Consider the following 9,334-nt stretch of genomic DNA (forward strand, 5'->3'; position numbering starts at 1 on the left):
ACTACACTTTCAAAACCACAAAGGCTGAATTAAAATGTTTTCTAAAAAGGAATTTATAAACTTTTACAGAGGCAGCGGAGGAAGGACCAGGGTGCACAACATTTGAGATAAGCTTCTTGTGTGTATGGAAAATGTCTGGGATATTTTATTTCATGAAAACACTACATGCTGCATTTATATTTTTGTTCAGTATTGAATGTACGTCCATGTGAAAATGTGGTGCAAATGTGAAAATGTGGTGCAAACTTCACCGCTGAAGTTGGTAATCCAAAGTTTTGAAAATATCTGGCTAGCCGTCTGTCCAGTACGTAACATGCACATATCTAATGTTATCAAGGCTACCTCTGCACAGTTTATTTTGTCATTGATACTGCAGGCTGTACATTTACCTACTTAATTCCCTGACATTGTCCAAGTTCTAATTTCACTTTCATTCTCCCTTCCGCCAATGTATTTCATATTGCTCACTTCCTCACCAGACAGTAGCAACAATCTATTAGAAACGGTGCTAATTTCATTCATCAGCAACATTAAGGGTAGTAGACATTTCCCCGATCATAGTCTAGCTCAAAACTAATGACTGTTTCAGCATGTAAAAAGTAAAAGTACAAACCTACTTATTTTATGTTTGCTAAAATAATTTGAGTTTTGACTGAATAGATAGTTAATAAACAGTTAAACATTTCAAAACAATACATTATACAATAGACCTGCTAAATTACCCACATCCAGCATAAAAAAACATTAAACAGAATAAACTAAAATAATTCTGTATTTATTTCAGATGTAACAATTGTTCATGAAGCAAACATTGCATGACTTGGTGAAGGTATGGTAGATAGAAGCTGTCTGTTTTCCTCCGCCTCCTTCATCCGTGGTGCTCTTTCAACATAGCATTTGGAGATTCCTGTGAACATCAACAGTCATAAACATGTCATTCTGGATAGCAACATCTTCCTAACAAGAATTTGGACCAGTTGACAATTCAACAGAATTCAGTATTGTTCATGTTGATGATCGGTACAACATGAGACAGATGGCAAGATAGCAAGCCATGGTATATCAGATCATATACCACGGGTATGAGTCAATATTACTTGTTTACTGTTGTAATTATTTTGGTAACCAGTTTTTAATAGCAATAAGGCACCTTGGGGGATTCTGATATATGGCCAATATATCACGACTACGGGCTGTATCCAGGCACTCCGTGCTGTGTTGTGCATAAGAACAGCCCTAAGCTGTGGTATATTGTCCATATAACACAAACTCCTGAGGTGCCTTATTGCTTAAATATAACAAAAATACATGCGCGTGTGAGGTTTCAAATAATAATCTTACTACTACTAGCTTGAACATGTTTATCTGGTACAGCTAGTTGTTAGTTCTTCCTTGCTCATCCAAAGCAGGCGTTTCTCCTCCTCGCTAGTCTTCAGATGCTTGACGACATGATCATCATGTTGTGGCTGAAACATGGACATTACCTTAGAACAGACACTGCATTAGAACAATTTGATACACTCTTAGAAAAAAGTGTTTCCTAAAGGGTTCTTCAGCTGTCCCTTTTTGGATCCATGTAGAAACCCCTTTCCACCTGTAACGGTTGTCTTCTGGTGAGGAATAGGAAGGATCGGACCAATGCACAGCGTGGTAAGTGTTCATGTTATTTTTATTTCAACTGAACACAAACCAAAATAACAAGAGAATGAACGAAAACGAAACAGTTCTGTCAGGTGCAGAAACACAAAACTACCCACAAATTATAGTGGGAAAACAGGCTGCCTAAGTATGGTTCTCAATCAGAAACAATGATAAACAGCTGCCTCTGATTGGGAACCATACCAGGCCAAACAGAAATACAAAAACATAGAACACAGAATGCCCACCCCAACTAACGCCCTGACCAAACTAAAATAGAGACATAAAAAGGAACTAATGTCAGGACGTGACACCACCAAAAGGGTTCTACCTGGAACCAACAAGGGTTCTTCAAAAAGTTATTCTATGGAGACAGCTGAATAACTTTTAAAGTTCTAAATAGCACCTTTTGTTTTAGAGTGTAGCTTTAGAGACATTTTCAGGAAAAGAAACTCATTTAGCAAGCCAATAAAATGTCTGATATAACTAGCTAGTAATTGTCCGACAGGTTTTCCTCCTAGCTGTACTTGACATTGCATAAGAACAATAACTAGAGCTAACAACTTTATCAGATAGAGTTTCAGGAAAAGCAGCTAATTTAGCAAACCAATAAAATACCTACTGCATTGGTTCAACCTTGAAATATAGCTACTCAAGATATAGATCTTACCTTTTTATCTCTGTAACAGTTTGCTCTCACCTCATCTGGGCACTGCAATAGCCATATCTCATTCCCCATTCTCTATTGTCTAGATTCTGCAGGGAGCTAGCCGGCTTTCCTAAAACATTAGCTTACAACGCAAAGGTCAAAACCAGTTCAGAGTCCAATAGGTACCGAAGGGCAGGCAGATTCAAGGTCAGGGCAGGCAGGATGATCAGGCAGGCGGGAAAGTAGTCCAGAGTCAGGCAGCGGTCAAAACTGGGAAGACTAGAAAAAGAGAATAGAAAGGGAGTACGGGGGAACACCACGGTGGTTGACTTGACTAAACATACAAGACGAACTGGCACAGAGAGACCGGAAACACAGGGATAAATACACTGTCGAAAATAAGTGACACTTGGAGGAGGTGGAGACAATCACGGGAACGGGCGAAACAGATCAGGGCATGACAATATTTGACATAGACAGGACTCATGTCCTTATGTATTCAACATGTCAAAGATGGGACCCAACATGACTGTAGCTATGTTGTCATGAATTGTCCAGTGATTTTTATTTTGTCGACATTTAGAATGTTCGCATAGAAATTTGATGTAAAAATTATGTGGCGCAAGTGTTTCCATTATCCTATTAGGCAAATTGCGCATTAATAAAGTGGAAACAGTCAGTATGCCTTGCTCACATATCTTTAATGTCTCAGGTAGCGCGCAAAAGCCAGCATGGATTGAATGCAATTGACTATTTGACATATTCTAATAATTCTCATGTGCCTACTTATCGAGCCGTCACTAACTTCCACAGCCACAAAGTAGCAATGATGGCCAAACCCCGCCCATTTATCCAATTTATCTTCTTAAAATGTTATTTTAAATCTAACCCTAACAGTGTTGCAGCCATCAAATGAATAGAGCTGATGGGTAGCCTACCAAACTTGCTAACGTCCCTCGCTATTGGTCTGTTATTCAGCCCTCTACTGTCCTGCTGAGCTAATCACTCTCTGAACGCTTCATGATTGAATTTGAATAATATGAATGATGAAGACAAATGGTGATGGGAGTTAGAGGTCTTTCCAAAATGGATATGCAAATCCCCGGACCCGATATGAATAAGTTCATTTTTACAACTCATTCCTAAAGGACAACCAGACCCATCCCCTTTCTATTTTTTTAATTTAACTAGGCAAGTCAGTAAAGAACAAGTCCTTATTTACAATGACAGCCTACCCTAGCCAAACCCTGACAGCACTGGACAATTTTGCACTGACCCATGGGACACCCAATCACGTCCAGATGTGATACAACCTGGATTTGAACCAGGGACACGGGTGACACTTCTTGCACTGAAATGCAGTGCCTAAAGACCGCTCTGTCACTCAGGAGCCCTTGTCGACCGGTCCGATCAGAGTGAGGGATGCAGCACAAAAGCCAATTGTTTTGTTACTTTATTTAACCAGAGCCATAGTGAAAAGGGAGAGAGCGAGGCACAGAGCAAGCTGCTGTAGGCTATAGGGAGCGGAGGCCGTGCAGGGTGTGTGTGAGCCTTGGAACAGCAGAGCAGGCACTGAGAGACAGCATGCATAGAGAAAGAGACCGCAAACCCTGTTAACTCGCGCTAGAGTAATTTATAGTTATTAATCATCCCATCCGATTACATAGTACCTGTCTTTACGGCATCAACCTGAGAGAAGTTAGCTAACTAGGCTAATTCTAACGTTAGCCTACACATAATGACTGCGTTCAGATCATTGCCTAAATAGCATTCTTTGCATTAGCAGCTTGTATGCGTGGAAGCCTGGAGATGCTAAACATGTTTATGTTAATTACGGTCAATTACCGTGAAACTGGCAGGCATTTGCATGACAATTACCGGCAGACTGCCCTAATTGTGGATCGACCATTTGCACTATGACCTAGTAAAGTTGCATAGGTAATTCAAGGTTTGTCTTTTCACCTGATAATTACTCAATCACAAAATACAGAAGGTGTAAATCAGAGATGACTTGCTAAATACCAACTTTACCAAGCAAATTATGAATTGTGTCATCTTAGAAGTATATTAATGCCTGTGGTTTTTGTATTTGGAGGCCATCCGCTATGACAACCATGCCTGTACTGCCTGTGTCAGATGCTGAGGGATTAGGTGGTGTGTCCACTGGGGAAGCCACTAAAATCTGCCCAAACATAGAGATCTGGTACACGTTTTTTGAATCATGATGTCCGAGAAAACTTGAACTGTGAATTCCAGTTAATTTCCTATTACATGTAGTTCTATTTAATATATTATTTGATTTGTGAACTTTTTTTGGTAAAAGGTACTCAGACATTGTAGTATTGGTATGGTACTCAAGTTTGATGTTTGGGTATTTAAATCTATACCTATTTTTTTCCAGTGAGGGATATGGGCTGCAGGAATACCACAATAACTCCCAGGCAGAACTACACGCCAGAAAGGAAGCCATCCAAACCAACCTTAATCACCTGGACCACCCTGTCCTAGACAGTGATGTCACCACAATGTGTGCGAAATTTAAAAGGTTTGCCCTATTTACAGTACAACTGCTTTTGCTCATCAATCTTTTTGGGGATGCCGGTTGTCACCTTGGGGACATTCAGACCAGTTTGTAAACATTTGTTTAGGTTCCATATGATTTCAATTACTTTCTGAATACACCGCTTTTGATTTTAACAAAACATTTCATATATCCTTTCCCATGGTGGAAGTGGTCAGAAAGTGACTTTTTGGACTTTTTGGAAAATATTCAGGAGATGGAGGTGTTCAAAGTTGACCCATTTTGCATACCCTACCATAAGAATATAAACGGTTGAGTTTGATGTCATTTGAAAGCTTGACAAACAGGGTTGTCAAATTATTCTTAGATTTAAAAAATAATAATAATAATGAAGCTTTAACTTCAATTACAGTGAGCTCCAAAAGTATTTGTAAAGTGACAATTTTGTTGTTATTTTGGCTCTGTAATACAGATATTTTGATTTGAAATGATACAATGGCTATGAGGTTAAAGTGCATTCTGTTAGCTTTAATTTTGATGTTTTTTGGGGGGAAAAACACTCAAATCAAATTTCTTTTGTCATTTGCTTCATAAAAAAACAGGTGTAGACTAACAGAGAAATGCTTACTTACGGGCCCTTCCCAACAATGCAGAGAGAAATAATAAAACAAGAAATAAATACACAATGAGTAATGATAACTTGGCTATATACACTGGGTACCAGTACCGAATCCATGTGCAGGGGTACGAGGTAGCTATGTACATATAGGTAGGGGTAAAGTGACTAGGCAACAGGATAGATTAACAGCAGCATATGTGATGAGTCAAATGAGTTAGTGCAAAAAGTGCCAATCCAGGTAGTCTGAGTAGCTATTTGGTTAACTATTTAGCTGTCTTATGGCTTAGGGGTAGAAGCTGTTCAGGGTCCTGTTGGTTCCAGACATGGTACATCAGTTTTGCTTGCCATGCGGTAGCAGAGAGAACGATCTATGATTTGGATGGCTGGAGTCTTTGTCAATTTTTAGGGCCTTCCTCTGACACCGCCTGGTTTAGAGCTCCTGGATGGCAGGGAGCTTGGCTCCAGTGAAGTACTGGGCCATGCACACGACCCTTCGTTGTGCCTCGCGGTCAGATGCCAAGCAGTTGCCATACCAAGTGGTGATGCAGCCAGTCAAGATGCTCTCAATGGTACAGTTTTTGAAGTTGAGGAGGCCCATGCAAAATCTTTTTAGCCTCCTGAGGGGGAAGAGGTATTGTCGTGCCTTTGTCACAAACTATGTTGGTGTGGGCGGACCATGTTAATTCCTTAGTGATGTGGACACCGAAGAATTTGAATCTCTTGACCCGCTCCACTACATCCCCGTTGATGTGAATGGGGGTATGCTCGGCCAGCCATTTCCCGTAGTCCAGGATCAGCTCGTTTCTCTTGCTAACATTGAGAGAGAGGTTGTCCTGGCACCAAACTGCCAGGTCACTCAGTGCCTTGCAAAAATATTCATCCGCCTTACCAGAGTTTTTCCTATTTTGTTGCATTAGAACCTGTAATTTAAATGGATTTCTATTTGGATTACATGTAATGGACATACACAAAATAGTTGTCACGCCTTGGTCTTAGTATTGTGTGTTTTAGTTTATTAGTTAGTCAGACCAGGGTGTGACATGGGGTTATTATGTATTGTATTTCCGTATTGGGGTTTGTAGTGTTTGGGTTGGTAGTTGATTAGGGGTGTGTGTGTGTGTTAATTAGGTTGGCTGCCTGAGGTGGTTCTCAATCAGAGTCAGGTGCTTCTCGTTGTCGCTGATTGGGAACCGTATTTTAGGTAGCCTGTTTTTCGCTTTGTATTTCGTGGGTGATTGTCCCTGTCTCTGTGTAGGTTGCACCAGTCAGGCTGTATTAGGTTTCGTTCTGTTTGTTGTTTTTTTTGTATTTATTTAGTTATTCGTGTTAGTTTGTTCGTTTTGTCTTCTTTAAATAAACATGAGTAACTTACACGCTGCATTTCGGTCCGACTCTCCTTCAACAACAAAAGAACGCCTTTACAATAGTCCAAATTGGTGAAGTGAAATTAAAATAATTACTTTTACTGAAGTGAAATAAAAAAAAACGGAAAAGTGGTGCATGCATATGTATTCACCCCCTTTGCTATGAAGCCCCTAATTAAGATCTGGTGCAGCCAATTACATTCAGAAGTCACATCATTAAATAAAGTCCACCTGTGTGCAATCTAAGTATCACATGATCTGTCACATGATCTCAGTATATATACACCTGTTCTGAAAGGCCACAGAGTCTGCAACACCACTAAGCAAGGGGCACCACCAAGCAAGGGGCAACATGAAGACCAAGGAGCTCTCCACAGGTCAGGGACAAAGTTGTGGAGAAGTATAGATCAGGGTTGGGTTATAGAAAAATATCCGATACTTTGAACATCCCACGGAGCAGCATGAAATCCATTATTAAAACATGGAAATAATATGGCACCACAACAAACCTGCCACGAGAGGGCCGCCCAACAAAACTCAAGGACCAGGCAGGGAGGGCATTAATTACAGAGGCAACAAAGAGACCAAAGATAACCCTGAAGGAGCTGCAAATCTCCACAGCGGAGATTGGAGTATCTGTCCATAGGACCACTTTAAGAGTATATTTAAATATAAAATATATTTGAGATTCTTCAAAGTTGCCACCCTTTGCATTGATGACAGCTTAGCACACTCTTGGCATTCTCTCAACCAGCTTCATGAGATAGTCACCTGGAATGCTCAAATATAAAATATATTTTGATTCGTTAAACAAGTTTTTGGTTACTACACGATTCCATATGTGTTATTTCATAGTTCTGATGTCTTCACTATTATTCTACATTGTAGAAAATAGTACAAATAAATAAAAACCCTGGAATGAGTAGGTGTGTACAAATTTTCGACTGGTACTTTGTGACGTTGACTGTAAATATGACATATTGTACATTATGATTGTACATATTATTATGACTGTACATATTATGACAGTAGTGTGATGTTTGTGTGTTAGGTGGGAGTACCCTGGCGAGTTTAGCCCTAAGATGTTCCCGGTAGAGTGGAGCCGCAAGAAGAAACTGGCACAACCACGATATAAGATGGTAAGTTGACCACTTTATATTAGCCATGGTCTTACCACATACAAGCTGTCAAAATCATTTATGTGTAGTGTTGATATGTGCGTTTGGTTTCTAACAAAATGTATTGTGTATGATGTTTTCAAGTATTGCGCTCTCAAGACCGGGTGTTCCAATCCATAGTTAGTGACAAAGAAAAAGTACAGATCCACTCTGCGGTGAGTTTATACAGTGCCTTCAGAAAGTATTCATACCCCTTGACTTATTCCACATTTTGTTCTGTTGCAGCCTGAATTGAAAATGTATTAAATATATATCTATTTTTACCCATCTACACACAATACCCTATAATGACAATTTGAAAACATGTTTTTAGAAAATGTATTGAAAATATATTTGGAATGTCAGCATGGTGGTGGCAGCATGGTGTTGGCCGCATCATGCTATGGGGAAGCTTTTTAGCGGCAGGGACTGGGAGACCGGTAAGGACAGGGGGAACAATGAACGGAGCCATATACAGGCAAATCCTCAATGAAAACCTGCTTCTAAGTACAAATGACCTTAGGCTTGGGGCGAAGATTTACGTTCCAACAGGACAATGACCCCAAGCATACAGCCAAAGCTGTGCTAGAATGGCTTAAGAACAATAATGTGAAAGTCCTTGAATGGCCCACCCAGAGCCCAGACTTCAATCTCATTGAAAATCTGTGGAAAGACTTGAAGAATGCTGTTCAACGCTGCTCCCCATCAAACTTAACAGTGCTTGAGAAAATCTGCAGGGAAGATGGGGGGGGGATCGCCAAATCCAGATGTGCAAAGCTGATAGAGACACACCCAAGACGAGTCAAAGCTGTAATCGCCGCCAAAATGCTTCTACAGAGTATTGACTCAGGGGTTTGAATACTTATGTAAATGAGATTTCACTTTCACATTCAATAAATTTGCACACATTTCTAAAAACGTGTTTTCACTTAGTCATTATGGGGTATTGCGTGTAGGTGGGTGAGGAAAAACATATATTTAATCCATTTTGAATTCAGGCTGTAACAACAAAATGTGGAATAAGTCAAAGGGTAGGAATACTTTCTGAAGGCACTGCAGTGAATGTGTTAGTCACCCAGGGAGTGTCCCAAGTTAAACCCTGTGAATGTAATGCTTGATAACACAGTTATTGTAATGCATATTACGTAACAATGCTATAATAATGCTTAATAGCTGTGTTTTTCACTCATAATAATGCCAAATGACTTAACACAACACTTTCTATTTTATTATATCCATGCAGGGAGAAGTCAAAGAAAAATGCAGAACAGGCTGCTGCTATAGTATGTCTACGTGTTCTGGGACTGCCAGAGGGGCGGGCGGGTGAAGAGTACTCTGGGTTGGTGGGCAAGAGAAAGAGGGAGGCGAAGAGGAATGAGAAGCCAG

At 40.2% G+C, this 9,334-nt stretch overlaps 1 long non-coding RNA gene across 1 annotated transcript; it reads right to left on the minus strand.

Annotated features, from left to right (window-relative positions):
• Window positions 1–755: 755 nt before the first annotated feature.
• LOC135525239 (uncharacterized) lies at window positions 756–2,634 on the minus strand. The gene is made up of 3 exons (XR_010453097.1): window positions 2,309–2,634; window positions 1,342–1,466; window positions 756–907 (listed from the first exon to the last, which is right to left on the minus strand). It is a non-coding gene; the product is annotated as an uncharacterized LOC135525239 (long non-coding RNA).
• Window positions 2,635–9,334: the final 6,700 nt, after the last annotated feature.

Source organism: Oncorhynchus masou, chromosome 31 (assembly GCF_036934945.1).
Source record: "Oncorhynchus masou masou isolate Uvic2021 chromosome 31, UVic_Omas_1.1, whole genome shotgun sequence".
Classification (NCBI taxonomy): Eukaryota; Metazoa; Chordata; class Actinopteri; order Salmoniformes; family Salmonidae; genus Oncorhynchus; species Oncorhynchus masou.